Raw genomic sequence first — 15,390 nt, forward strand, 5'->3', positions numbered from 1 at the left:
TTCTGAATATATTTCAGCATCTAGTAGCAAGCATTGGCTAGAGACAGGCAGAAGAAAAGCAACTTTGTCTAGCAGGCTCCTCATCTAAACACTGACCAGGATGGGGGGCTGAGTTAGCCACAGCTCTGCAGAGGTCACAGATTACACAGAATGCTTACAAATAATGCAGTACTAGATAGATGTGCATACGCTTGAAGATAAAAGGATCTTTTAGTAGAATGGCCCTTACCTTCACAGTGGTTTTGGAACTTGTATCCATGATGATTTGCCCTTTTGAAGAGGATGCTAAAGCTTAATTTTCTATGGCAAAAGGACTGCAGACAAATGCCAAAATTCTATTCCCAGACCTAAATTATATAATCAGCAATGCAGCATTCAAACTGCACATCAAATAGTCTCGCTTTCTGGCAGACTATGAAAAAAATCCGTTTCAGCGTTTGAAGTAGGCATCTGTTTATGTAATGCAAGCAACCGTGACTGCCAAACACAATAATTAAATGCTTTAACAAGTGAGAAATCTTGCCAGAATATGTAATTTGAGGGGGAAAATAAGCAGAGAGTTGATATGTAGCAGAAAATGCTGAATTATTTATTTCCTACTAGTTAGAAGCAGACACTCATACTGTGAGTCTACCTGCAGAAATATTAAAAGAGAAAGGAGAGCAGCAGAGGGGACCAGTTACCTTCCTTTTTATCCATCAATGTGCTCTTTCCTCCTACCTAAACTAAAAACATGAGGAGTTCTCACCCCCCCTTTCACTATAATCTTACCTATGTGGAAATGAAATTAAACATCTACAAAGAAACAATAAATAGTCCTAGTTTTCTCTTTTCATTCTTTGAATTATCAACTAAAAATGTAGTCACTTTGGGCTGTGCCTCTATTTCTCTTCTGGAGAGGGTAGACTGTGATTTCCTGAGTCTATGATACGGAAGTGCTTTTGTGTCATTTGCTTCTGTGAAAAAAAAAGAAGTTAGGGCTTCCGTGGTGGCGCAGTGGTTGAGAGTCTGCCTGCCGATGCAGGGGACACGGGTTCGTGCCCCGGTCCGGGAGGATCCCACGTGCTGCGGAGCGGCTGGGCCCGTGAGCTGTGGCCGCTGAGCCTGTGCGTCCGGAGCCTGTGCTCCGCGGCGGGAGAGGCCACAACAGTGAGAGGCCCACATACCGCAAAAAAAAAAAAGGAGTGGTACACCTACTCAGCTTTAAAAATTTCTTCTAATTCTAAAGTCTTTGATACGATTTCTATCATAACATTCAAAGGAAAAAAATCATAGTACAGTAACAAATAGCTGAAGATACTGTGCCTCAATGCTTTAATAGTACTTAAAATAATAATTGAAAACTTTCCTTGATATGTCTTATACATTATAGTTAACTTAATGTATGTATATTATATGTTTACTATGTACATTTACTACATATATTTATATATTAAATAGTTTATACTAATTATATTACACATGTGTCAAAGCAATAATGACTTAAAATTTTCTGTATTCTCTTTTCACGTCAAGGTTAGTATTTGTGAAATACAGGCTTAATTTAAAATAGGCTTATAATTAAAATGAGCGACTAATTAGATCTTTTCAAAGAATTCAACTTCTAAGACGACTGTAAAATCATCCTTAATTGTGATGTTCACTCATCTCCACGAACAAGCAATATAAATGTCTACTGGTTTCCCCCAGGAACTTCAAGGAACAAAGGGGAAAGCAGAGGAGGCAGCAACAATTTCTAGAACTTGTATAGTACTACAGAGCACCTCGTGGCATTGATTTATTCATGTGGACAGCTCTGGAGCTGGGCTCTAATTTTCTCCATGGTATAGAGAGAACCCAAGCAGAGACCATCCTTGCACCACTTATAAAAGGTGAGGCAGTGAAGAGAGGAAGACTTCTGGTCACATGCTTTTTTCCCATTATTTAAATAGTGGTTCCTCAATAACATCTTCTCATCTTCCGTGTGCCCTAGAGGGTAATTTCTTTAATGTCAGGGATCCCGTTGGTGCAGGGGACCATTAGCTCCTGACTCGCCTATTGAAAAGCCCCCTAATTATTTACAATAGCCAAGACATGGGAAGAACCCAAGTGCTTATCAACAGACGATTGGTTTAAGAAGATGTGAGATATATATATATGCAATGGAATATTACTCAGCCACCAAAAAGAATGAAATACTGCCATTTGCAGCAACATGGACAGACCTAGAGAAGATCATACTAAGTGAAGTAAGACAGAGAATATTATATTATATCACTTATATGTGGAAATATAATAGAAATATTATATGATATCATTTATATGTGGAATCTAAAATATAATACAAATGAATCTATATACAAAACAAAAACAGACTCAGAGACATAGAAAATAATCAATAATCTTATGGTTACCAAAGGGGAAAGGGAGGGAGCGGGGGATAAATTAGGAGTATGGGATTAACAGATACAAACTACTATACCTAAAATAGATAAGCAACAAGGATTTACTATATAGCGCAGGGAACTATATTCAATATCTTGCAATAACCTATAATGGAAAATAATCTGAAAAATATATATATAACTGAATCACTTTGCTATATACCTGAAACTAACAAACACTGTAAATCAACTATACTTCAATTAAAAAAGAAAAAGAAAAAGCTCTTAACTGGTTACCCCCTTTCCACTCTTATCTGTAATTCATTCTTTACCCCAAAGAGCAAACCTTCAAAAAACTAAGCTGGATTACATCACTCCCCTGCTTAAAACCTGTAAGTATGTTCCCACTGCAGTTAGAATAAAAGTCAGACTCCTCAACACGGCCTGCAACCCCGCGCACGATACAGCCCTCACCTGCCTCTCCAGCCCCGTCTCATTGCCCCACTCATCGTTGCTCACCAGCCTCTTACACATTCTGGCTTTCATTCATTCACTCATTCTCTCATTTTTGTCCCAACTTCAGGATCAGCCTTCGTGCCAATGAAAACCCACTCTCTTAAGCGTCCCTTGTTCTCTTCATTCACAGCATTCACCGCAATGTGTAATTATACACTGCACGATGGTCTTTACAATGATCTTTCAGCTCCACTAGCTCCAGGCTTCCTGCAGGAACTTCCAAGGTAACCACTGTATCCTCAGCACCCACTACAGTGTCTGGCACATGGAGCCCATCCTTAAGTGCTGGCTGTGTGGAAGCCTGAGCAAGTGAGGCGTGGAGGACTCCTGACTTGACAAACTCCTCAGCGGTCTGCGGCTTTGGTTCCTTCTTACCCATAATGGCTCTGCCCTTTCTTCTTTAAAGGAGCATGCTTTAGGATGGGGAAGACGCAGCAACATAGGAGCTGTAACATTATGCCATTTGCCTTGGCCAAATGGACGACTCTTGGGGGTCAACAATAAAAAGGCCACTTAGCTATGAATGCTGTGTGATCCAGGGTTTCCCCAACAATCCTAGGATAATTAGGGAACCCAAAAGTTTGCCGAATGAACCCAAAAATGTGAAAACATTTTTTATAACCCTTAGGTCTAGGGATGACAGGTTGCACAACTCCAGAGGGCCCCATTCCTGGTGGAGTGTGTGGAGCTGGTCTGTGTAGCTGTACATGGTGGCCCTGCTCAGTTCCTTAATGTTGCCTCTCTGGACTATTCTTCCAGCTTTAATATATATATATATATATATACACATACATATATATATATATATATATATATATATATTTTTTTTTTTTTTTTGCGGTACACAGGCCTCTCACTGTTGTGGCCTCTCCTGTTGCGGAGCACAGGCTCCGGACGCACAGGCTCAGCGTCCATGGCTCATGGGCCCAGCCGCTTCGCAGCATGTGGGATCTTCCCGGACCGGGGCACGAACCCGTGTCCCCTGCATCGGCAGGCGGACTCTCAACCACTGCGCCACCAGGGAAGCCCTATTCTTCCAGCTTTATGCTTTGCTCCTGGGCTTATTCTTTGTTAAAACCCTAATATTTATCTCACACAAGTCTTTAAAAATATGACTAAATGGATCATATTCCTTATAAAGTTAAAGAAATAAAAGTCAGTGAGAGGCTATGAAAAGTGAAGCTACTTAAGTCAATCTTTTTAGTAGAAGAACACCACCAACATTACTGATTTTTGAAAAATGATTCCTCATTGCTTATTTACTTTGAAAACATAAGCACATGTGAAAATATTATATAAATTTTTTTTCTTGATGGTTTTTCTTGATACTCCTATTAAAATCCATGGGGTTTATAAAGAAAAATAAACATCTATTTCATTGAAGGAGCAGGGATAAAAATTAATAAAGCCACGTCTTTCCTTCAGTATAAAAATCCCTTAGTAATCTCAGGAATGGCTTCAAAAGGAAATTAGAAATACATTTCAAGGTCAAAATCTGGGTTAGCCTTATGTCAACATGGAGAACACCTTTGGTAAGAACCTGACTGAGTGTAAGGATCACTGTTTACAATTGCTACTGCCAAAGGATCTAAATGAATAGTTCAAGTCACTCTGACATCAAGTCAAGTATTGAAAGTAATTTAGGTAAAAATTTCCCCCAAAGAACATCTCATGATTTTCCATGTTAGCTAAAGAGTTAATTCTCCCCTTAGAGTGAAGCCTTGTGGATTCGAGCAGAAGTAATTACAAGGGAGTCAGGCATCAAAGTAGGTCAGAGAATGCCCTCTGTAGGAACACAAACACCATCTCAGATGCCTCTTCAGCCCTCACCTGCCCAGGCCAAAGTCATATTTTCTTCCTCTTCGCTCCTACTCATTTTGTACAATACAGACACATCCCAGCTCTCTACAATTATGAGCCTTGCGGATGCCCGCCTGCCTCTACTTGAGGGCTAGCTCTAAGTCAGGGACCTCCCTTTGTCTCTCCTGAATCCACAATGTAGCCGTGCAAATGTTTGACTTAGAAAAAAGAACGTCGGTACTTGCGGTGATCTTATTTTAGCCATCCGACAATACTAGGTGGGGGAGGAACAGAGAAGCCCTGAGAAGAAGGCTTAAGTTAAAATGTTTAAAAGTAAATTAGGATCAACAACTGCTTTGAGTCATCACTGCCATAAAATAAAAAGATTACTGCCAGATGCATAAAATATATTGGTCACAATAACTTGGCTCTCCTTTTACTTACATTTAAGGTCAATTAAGACGTTATGCTTTGCGTTACTTTGTACAGAACAGGAGGACTGGAGAAACTATGGATTTTGTAACAACAGAAGACTAAAACAGTTTTCCAGAAATGAATCAAAATTTAAGTAAATGAAAGAAACACAAGGTTTTAAACTTCTGCTGCACTCTTCTCCCAAAATAATCAACATATTTTCAGGATGACACATAAAGCATTCTGATTTTAAAGTCCTTTGTCCGAGTGTTTCAGGTCAGACCTGATTGGGAACACTGCACCCCAGCTGACAAGAATGCCGAGCTCTCACTTGGTCATGAGAGCCAGCAAGACTCCGTGGAAACCAGTGAGTCCCAACGGATCAAAGAAGAGGTCAGCACTCAACAACTGCCTCCAACAATCCCGAAATAGAAACTATGCTCAATACAGGTACAACTGCTCAAATGGACCGTTCAATTTTATTGTAGAAGAACTCAAAATATCACCCCCCAAACCCAGAAATGTATAAAGGGAACTTCTGGCTCTCAGAGAAAACCATAATTTCTTCTTTGGAACTCGACTACTGGGAGTTGAAAAATATTTGAGGGAGCCGTAAAGAAGCAAATCATTTTGCACTTTGTCTAGAAGGTGTCCTGGTGTTTAATGCTCCCATGATACTTTTTTATTTTGTTCTCAGAAAAGTTACAGGAAGGGCAGCCAGTGCTTTACGTCCTTTCTTGGCAGGTACAGATAGCAGTGAGGTGCACGTTCAGTCCTTGCAGAAGCACCAGGACACAGCAGTACGTGGGCACAGGGAGCCTTTCCCGATGCATAGAAAAACTCTCACACCTGACAACAGCCAGCTGAAAAAAACAGCAAGTACACTTTCAGAATCCATCTTCCCTTTCATATTCCTGGAAGGACCTATTTGTATACAAGTATTTTAGCCACTCTTGTATACAAGTCAATCTTCAAATACTTCTGCTCTTTATGTCTCTTTAGACACACATCTCAAAAATAGACAAGAGGTCTTGAAACCTTTTAATATCTGCTGATAGAGAAATCTTTTCAAGGGACAGGTAGCACTCGACAACAATACATAGTATTTTTACTTGTTATTGTTGGTGGATTTAATATCATCCTGAGCTCTAAAGGAGGGTCAATTCTGCTTCTCACCACTTCCTATCTTTCCATACATGTGAATCCTACCTTTCCATACATCTGAATTCGGTTTCTCTAAATGTTCCCAAGCAGCATACGCTCCTCACACAAAAGAAAACAATGTGATCTTAGGGTCATTTTAATGCAGGAAAATATATTGTTTAGACACATCTGTTGCAAATAGGAAAAACTAGACTGCTATGAGCAAGGAAAATTAATGATACTGTGGGAGGTTGTTGCTGGAAACTGTGCTTCAAACTACTCTTTCCCAAGATACTTTATAATGTTAGATTGTGTGTTACAGGAAGTCTCCTCTGCCCAAACCTCATTTTAGTGCTGCAATAAGACGACATATTGCTGTCTCTTATAAGTTTGCTGAAAACACAAAGACTTGACTGAACAGATAATAGAAACAAGTAGCCTTCTTAGGCTTCAAAGACTAGGTATCCATAAAGTCGATGGGTGGAAATCCTTTTTGAAAGTCATGTCTACAGCCATTCAAGATTTTGAAAGTCTGATGTTGGGATGCTAGAAACTTGAAATCTTAGTAGTTAGGTGACCAAAGGTGATACAAACCCAGCCCTAATATATGTTTGAACAGGCCCAATTTTCATGTTGTAAGATTTGAATGGTTGGCATTCCCAGCTCTAAACAGACTAATATAGCAAATCAATTTTTAAAAGTCCATCTTTCTTATTGCTCATCAGTTTAAAACAATATGTGTGTGTGTGTATCTATATACATACCCCCTTTGTGGAAAAACTAAAGAATTTTATAAATGCAGTTGGTATACTGGGCTGGAAGACAAGACACCTTGATTCTAGTTCAGTCTCTGGCACAAACTTGCTGCGCAAATTTGGTGGTGATGCCAACTTTCTCTGTGCCTCAGTTTCCTCATAAGCAACGTGAGGTATTTAGGACTAGATCTTTTTGGTGTCTAAAATTAACACCTATGTATGGCTGAGGTGAGCACAGAGATGGGTGGAGACACTAGGCGTACTGGTTATCTGGAGGGTAGAACTCTACCCCAAGCAGAGAAGAAGGGCATTTCTGGAATAGGCAAGATGACAAACAGATGTTAGGTCAGCAGCAGATGGACCAACAGAGCAGAGGGGGTATGGGATGGAGAACTAACACGAGATTCTGCTGGACAGAGCCAGACAAAAGAAGCCCTTGAAGGGGAAAGCCAGTGTTATCCTGTGGTGACCTCAGCTTGTTGAGAGGAAGGCCAAGTTTACCCTTGTTCTTAAACTTTTTACTCTTGGCAATATTCCAATCTGAATATATTGCCTTACTTTAGACAACTACAACTCTATCAGACTGCAGAAAGTGGAACATCTGGCCCTCTTAATACATTGTCCACATTATATGTCTGCATTATGTTTACATAACTTGCCTCTTTTATCCAGAGTGCTGCCAGGGTGGAAGGAGGACTCATTTTCCTGTAGATACAGCATTATAAAGGATAAATAGGTAACAGAATTGCCTACATTGATCTATGTAACTTGGATGCTAAATACCACAAGAAGCCTGTCCTCCTGGTTATAACGTAGCCCCACTCAGCTGTCCGAGGCAGAAGCCTGGAAGCCATCCTTCAATTATTGGACTACTTTCCTCAGGCCCTGTATCTATAGTTTATGTCTGAGTTCTAAAGACAGAGGAATAGAGAGCAGAAAGTATTTTTTAACAGTGTAATTTTCACTTAAACCTCCAGCAGGTATTTAGAAGCATCTGCCCCAATTCTGCACACAATACACTATGACTCTGGCACATGCTCCAAAGAGCAAAGCACCAACTGGCCTCGGGTGGGCTCTGGGCGTGAGTGATTCCGGATGGCAGCGCTGGTTGGATGTCAGGCACTTCCAGTCATGGAGAGCTCAGCAACTTAGATCAGAAGATGAAGACAAGACCACAGCTGTTCATAATATGAGATGTGCTCCCCTCCCTCCAAGGTGCCAAGAAATAACTTGAGGAACTTTGTAGAAGTGCGGTCTGCAATAGTATGTAGGGATAAGAGCCAGGGATGGAAAGATTATACTCAGAACTATGTTTTATTTAGAAATAAAACTGCAACAATTAAGTATGATTGCCTCAATTTCATGGGCATTTTCGGTTGCTTACCCAGCATCTACTTTCCACTTCTCCCTTCACAACAGCTTGTTTTGCGGAGGCATCCACCCCCTTGTCCCTCCTACTCACAGTCACATCCTATTTTCTCTAAATGGTTCATTTGGGAACCACATTCTCCTGAATCAAGATACCATATTATTTAACCCATTTACTGAGCAACTGCTCAATATACAAGAGGGAGCAAAACTAAATAATTTGCCTTTTAGGCTAAAACCTGGTGGTGGGGAGAGATAATTAACCTTCTTTCTCTATATAAATACAAACATTGGATGTTTAAATTGGTGCTCCCAAAGCACAGATGATTTGTTTAATTGTAAGTCCGAATGAACTTCCAAGAAGTAGTTGGAAATAATTAGAAGAAAAAGTTTTCTTGGATGTCTTTCAAGATATTCAGAAGAACGATCATGGAGGAAGAAAAATAAATTTAAGTGTTCAATATCTCACAGCAGGTCAGCCGGTCATGTCAACGAACCTCTTACCATCTGGTTTTTGTCTTCTAAAGTGACCCCATGAGCATTATACTTATTTTCATAAGTGTTTAAAGTTTCTCAGATAGGAAAGCTCATGTTCATAAAAATCATAAATGTGGAAAACTTAGAAATTTTATTTTGTGTCTAAGAAACACACAGTTGAGACTGGTCTCTAGATATACAAAGAGGTACAAGAGTTCATTGAGTTCCAAAGGCAAAAACCCTACATCCCCCATGAGAATCCAGCATTTTACTATTTGCTTCTCAGGCTCACTCAACTCTACACATACAGGCAGAACCAATTTAAAAATGGAGCACATTCCAAAAGACTCCTGGTAAATGGTTGTTTATTTCTACAGGAAAATGTGTTCCAGGTTCTATTGGTATAGAGGGTTCCCAGCTGCTTTGCCTGTAAAAGCTTGTTAACCCATAATGATTCTCAAATGTGGGATCTAACCATAGGTTATCAGTGTTTTTATGGAAGAATATGTCTCAGAGACCAGGGCGTAACCCTGATTGGGAAGATGGTGACTTGAAAGGCAAAGATTTCCTTACCCTCCCCCTTCTTCTCTCCTTCAACCTACTATTACCATAACCAGCCAATTCTCACTTTGGGATTTATGAGGGAGGAGGGCTATCATGATCTGCATGTTCCTCCTTTCTACAGCCCACTCTTCTTCTTCTTCTTTTTTTTTTTTGGCCGCACCCTGCGGCACGCAAGACTTTAGTTCCCTGACCAGGGATTGAACCTGCGCCCCCTGCAGTGGAAGCGTGGAGCCTTAACCACTGGACCGCCAGGGAAGTCCCTGGCTCACACTTCTGAATTACTTACTCCTCCCTCCTCTCCCTAAGAGGTCCACACAGGGCATCATTCTTACATTCTCCTCATTCTCCTCTCAGGATACCAGGCCCCATCTTACTATTCATTTCAAAGCATTCCCCCTAAGCTCTTGCACAAAGTAAATAAGAATGCCTGGGTATTAGAGTTTCAAAATTCAAACTGGCATAAATTATAAATATATCAAACTTGAAAGTGCTATATAATTGTAATGTGCTTCTATTATTGCTTTGATATGTTGACGAAGCTCTCCTGAATCATTCTTATACACGATTACTCACGTCTGTATGACTTATAGTTTTATAGCTAATGTGTCTCTCTACACTCTGATATCAAGACACATGGCCTCATAAAAATGTTTATGCCACATTTTCTAGTTGTGAGAAGTTCTACAAATATCGGAATCGCAATTGTTTATATGAACAGTGGGGAAGAATATTAGTATTGGCAACTGGCCACCAAAATGCCCTGAACTGCTTTCCAGGTACAGTATGGGTTAAACAGGCTCTGTTTGCCAGAGGACTTCCCACACATAGCTTTACATCTAATGAGGAAAAAACACACTCCAAAATATTTTTCAAATGAACTTTTGGAAAACAACTCTGGCTTAAATTGAAGATTGCCTGCATGTAACATATGCTGTGTATACTCACGGTGTTACTGACGGAACCCTTATTACGTCCCAGTCTTTCCCTACAGAATCCTAGTCTTGAATGTTCAAATATTCTTGAAAATTGTTGAAGTTTTGAAATTTTTCTTTGCAAAGTTCCTTTTCCTAAGAGAGAGATCTTCCCAGGTCCCAGTGGTGGTGCGGGCTGAGTCAGCCGGCGCCTCTACACCTTCTGAGGTTTTATCTAGCATCGCCTCCTGGACGGACAAGGGAGAGGTGGGCACAGAGCAGAGAATTAATGCACCGAGCCGGGTGTTCCACAGCTGGGGGATGTGGTTCCCAACTCTTCACCCCCTCACCTTGACCCCAAGAAGGAAGAAGCCCATGCCCCTGGGAAGGGTTCTTCCAAAGGCTCTCACGCAGTTCAATTTCACAACTTTAAGCCTGAAGACAAAGGAGACTTTTTTTTCTTAAGTAAATATTTTAACATATAACTTCTCCATATAGGCAAAATATTGCCAAAATTAGTAATCTGCATTTTGTTTAGAGATAGACTTTGCAAATGCATTTAAATGTGAATTTAGGATGGAACACACACCTTGGCAGGTGAAACTTGGCTACAACGTGTTTCAAATGACTATTTTGCCAATACTTATGTTGTTGAAAGAGAGGGTCCCCAAACCTCCAGTTAAAATGATAAAGTATGAAGTTTTAAAAACTGGCTCTGAATACGGGGTGATTAAATAAAGCTAAAAGACCCATCATTACAACTTATATCTACCTATAATTCTTAATGGTAATTCTTTATTTGTCATTAACTATTTTCAGTAAATTGACTTGGACTGTACTTCCCTGTTATTTTTATCATTAATTTAAAACACAGTTCCTTAAGACTAAACTGTATTTGCAGATTTTATTTAAAAAACTATATATATAAACATATAAATGTAGACAGAGCAGAATAATGATGCATCCTTTCATCTACCTTCCACAACAATCAACTGATGGCCAACCTTGTTTCATAACTTTCCCCACTCAATCTCATTCCACTCACAGATTACTTTTTAGCCAATTTTATTTAAGTACAATTTGTATACAACAAAATCCACCATGTTAGCTGTGCCTTTCTGTGAATTTTGACAAGGCATACAATTTTGTAACCTCCTTTACTGTCAAGTTATCAAGATATAGAAGTTTCCCATCACACCAAAGAGTTCCCATGTTCCCTTTCATAGTCAATTCCCTATCCTTGGCCCCATCGCCTGGTAATGCTGTTCTCTATCCCTGTAGTTTTGCCTTTGTGATAATGTAATATAAATATAATCATACAATATGTAGTCTGTATATGAATCTGGCTTCTTTTACTTAGTCTAGTGCCTTTGAGATTCATGTATGTTGCCAAAAATACCCATATTTCGTTGCTTTCTATTGCTGAGCGGTGTTCCATTGAGCAAATGTAGCATAGTTTGTTTATCCATTCACCAGCTGATGAATATTTTTCTTTTGTTTTTTCCACTTTTTTGGCAATTGTTAATAAATATATCTACTCTAAACATCCACATACAGGTTTTTGTATGGATTTATATCTTCATTTCACTTGAGTAAATATCTGAGAGATTGATGAGTTGTATGGTAGTTTATATTAAACTTAATAAGAAACTACTAAAGTGTTTTCCAAAATGGCTGAACCATTTTGCATTTTCACCAGCAGTGTACAATGCCCTGTACCCACACCAGCATTCAAATAACTGGGATCTAATTGTGATTTTAATAAGAATTTCCCTAATAAATGATGATGTTGATCATCTTTCATTTGTTTATTTGCCAACTGTATCTCATTTTTAGTGAAGTATCTGTTCAAATCTTTTATTAATTTTTAATGATGTTTTGTTATTATTGCGTTTTTAGAGTTCTTTATATATATATATTTTTTTGTTGTTGTTGTTGTTGTTGTTTGTGTTACGCGGGCCTCGCACTGTTGTGGCCTCTCCCGTTGCGGAGCACAGGTTCCGGATGTGCAGGCTCAGCGGCCATGGCTCACGGGCCCAGCCGCTTCGCGGCATGTGGGATCTTCCCGGACCGCGGCACGAACCCGTGTCCCCTGCATCGGCAGGCGGACTCTCAACCACTGCGCCACCAGAGAAGCCCTCTTTATATATTTTTATCATATATGTATATTATATTTTCTCCCAGCTTGTGAATTATCTTGTTTATTTTCTTCTGTGTCTTTCAAATAGATTTTTTTAATTAAAAAAATAATAATAAAATAAAAATAGAAGACCCATCATGAACAAAACGGTCCCTTCAGTTTAAAAGTGCCACCACATTTTTATCTCTAAACGATCTCTTCTCTGACTCTTCCTCAGGCTTATTTTTTATAGCAACATCCTCCCCACCAGACTGTCCCAGCGGAAAACCTGGCCAGGAGGGGAGGGGAGAAAAAGTTACCTGGACTGAAGAGGCAAAGAAGAAAAATGAAAATCTGCCCAAGAAAAAAATTTAGGCCTAGAAAATAGCAGTTATGAAGACAATTAGAATATTTCCTATCTTGGAGGTACTCCAAGAAAATAAAACATGCGTGTATATACAGCCATGTGTTAAGATTGCCCAGGGCTTAAAAGGCAGTTTTGTGAGAAATACTGATAGTAAGATTTCTTGGAGTTTACTCTGCAATATTCTTCACATTCAGAACTACGAACAAAGAAATTTGGGCTAATCATGCTACATGAAGACATTTACCTGGGAACCCTCTGTACTTAAAACCAACACGCAGGCTACTGATTCCATCTGAATATATGTGAACCTTCTTAAGTTTGAATCCAAAGAGTCTGTGAATAGTTACATATCAGGCACCAGGCTATAGATCATATGCATAAGACCTAGTCCTGCCTTTGAACTTTTAGTCCATTAGAGCAGGAATTAACAACACTCAAGAAGGATTTTTAAGACCACAAAGCAGTGTCAAGAGGCACTACAAAATTAAAATTGCTAAAAGAATTGTTCTGAAGCTAACTTATATACGAGGAAGCAGATAGAATCAGGCTGGAGTCATTTATGAAGGAGGAGGAACCTGAACTGAGTTTAAGAGGATAGATAAGGTCTCGATAATAGTATTACTGCGATCACCCTCCAGCTCCATTTGAGAGCCTGCCAGGCTCTCACCACAGCTGGCATTGTACATGCACTCTCTGGACCCACAGCTAGACTGTAGTGAGTTTATCGTCATGACTTTATAGCTGAGGATGGCAGAAAACGTGCCTGAGGCCTCCCAGGAAGGAGATGAGCCGCCCAGGTCCAACTGACCCCAGAACCCACGGTGTTTCCCTCATGACAACTCCAAGGAGTGGAGACAGTTCTGGTTGGAAAAAATAGACTTTTCTAGAACAGTTGACTTTAAGATGAAAAGCAAAAATAGGTCAGAGCTTATGGAGCAAGCAACAATGTATCCCTGTGAATTTTAGACTAGACACCTGACATAATTAACCCAGCCCTGTGGGTGGACCAGGCTGGTGGGCAGCATGAACTGGAGGTTCACGAATTTGGAAAAACCAGAGAGAAAGAGAATCTGGTTCTTCTGCCCCGATGTGGTACCACAGAGGTATGTGGCATGGCTGAGCTGCAGGCGGTATCCCACATTCCAGGGCAGCAAAGAAGATGGTGGACTTGTACTTGTACTTGGGTATTTATAACTCACCCTGTTTCTCAAAACTACTGGTTGTGAGACTTCGGGCAATGACTTAAATTTCTGAGAATTTCAGTCTCCTACCCTTGAAGCCCAATTCATGATGATAACTGCACAAAGCTACAAGGATGAAGTAAGAAAAAGCGTATAATGTGTAGCATGTGGCAAACATTCAGATATTCACCTTTCCCTTCTCTGAAGTCTGTGGAAATGGAAAAGAAGGGCTGAGACAGATAGGGAAGTAAATTTAGGGAGATCTAGTGACAAATCAGGTATCGGGGTGGAGGTGGGGGGTGGGGGAGGAAGGGAGAAAGATGTCAAATGTGCACTTGAAATGATAAGCCTGCACAAAAGTATCTTTATTTTCCTCAAATAGGAGTTAAAAGGTAGTTTTAGGAATAAGTGGCCTTAGAGGTAACTGGGAGATCCCCAACTGAAAACACTCAGAAAAGAGTTAGAAATGAGACGGAGAGTTTAGAAACAAAAGAGAGACCAGAAAAAAAAGGATTGGGTGATCATTTGCCTAAGAGCCTGGTTGCTATAATATTCCATTTATGAGGACTTGTGAAATTGCTAAACTCTGTTTATCTTTGAATGACTATGCTTTAGAAATCAAAGGAATATATATGAAGTTACAACATTTTAAGAAATCCAATTCCACATTTTTTAAGACAAAGAATATTAAAAGAAAATACTCCACTTAATACAGGACTTAAGATCAATTGCAACTCCCGTCTTTCAATTTAAAACACAATGATTGCTTTAATACCTGACTTAACTCTAGAAAGCCTTTATCACAAATGTAATCTGCCTCTCCAGAACAGGCTTTCCTTATGGCATAGAAAAGTCATGATGGTGTAAGGCAATAAAACACAGATTTTAAAATTATGCATACCTTGGAAAATGCAGCTGAAACAGCAATAGTTGGGATCTGAAATGAGACAGGAAGCAAAGGGTCAAGACAGAGGCGGAGGGGATGTCAGCTTTATTCAGTCAACATGAATACAGGCCTTGCTTACCTAAAGCTATGGCGGATAATTCTGTTGTACGGACTTCCTAAGCTTGGTGAATCTGGTCCAGTGCTTCTACAAGTTTCTCAGATATTACAACGAACTGTCTGTTCCAGACACTAGATTCATTATCTACAGCTGCCAAAAGCAGATCTGGCACCACTGGACTCATCTGGTTCTTCTGACATTTTAAGTGACGGCCTTTCCGTGTCTATTAGATGGTCCCTTTGCAAGCCCTGGGCAGGTCTATCCAAGGTTCATCATCAGCGGCAGATGTTAAAAACAGGAGACCTTCAAAAACCCTCTGCGAGCCCATACTTCATGGGGATTGGATATTCTATCTGGTTTCCAAAACACAACAATTATCTTGCACCTAGCTACATAACAACTGAATAA

The 15,390-nt window shown here is 39.9% G+C and overlaps 1 protein-coding gene across 1 annotated transcript in view; it reads right to left on the reverse strand.

Annotated features, from left to right (window-relative positions):
• PLEKHG1 (pleckstrin homology and RhoGEF domain containing G1) overlaps window positions 1-14,909 on the reverse strand; it is a 157,633-nt gene extending 142,724 nt beyond the window's left edge. Inside the window, exon 1 of the mRNA XM_060029789.1 lies at window positions 14,880-14,909. The gene's annotated coding sequence lies outside the window, so the exon portion shown is untranslated. The remainder of the gene's footprint in view (window positions 1-14,879) is intronic.
• Window positions 14,910-15,390: the final 481 nt, after the last annotated feature.

This window comes from Delphinus delphis, chromosome 14 (assembly GCF_949987515.2).
Source record: "Delphinus delphis chromosome 14, mDelDel1.2, whole genome shotgun sequence".
Classification (NCBI taxonomy): domain Eukaryota; kingdom Metazoa; phylum Chordata; class Mammalia; order Artiodactyla; family Delphinidae; genus Delphinus; species Delphinus delphis.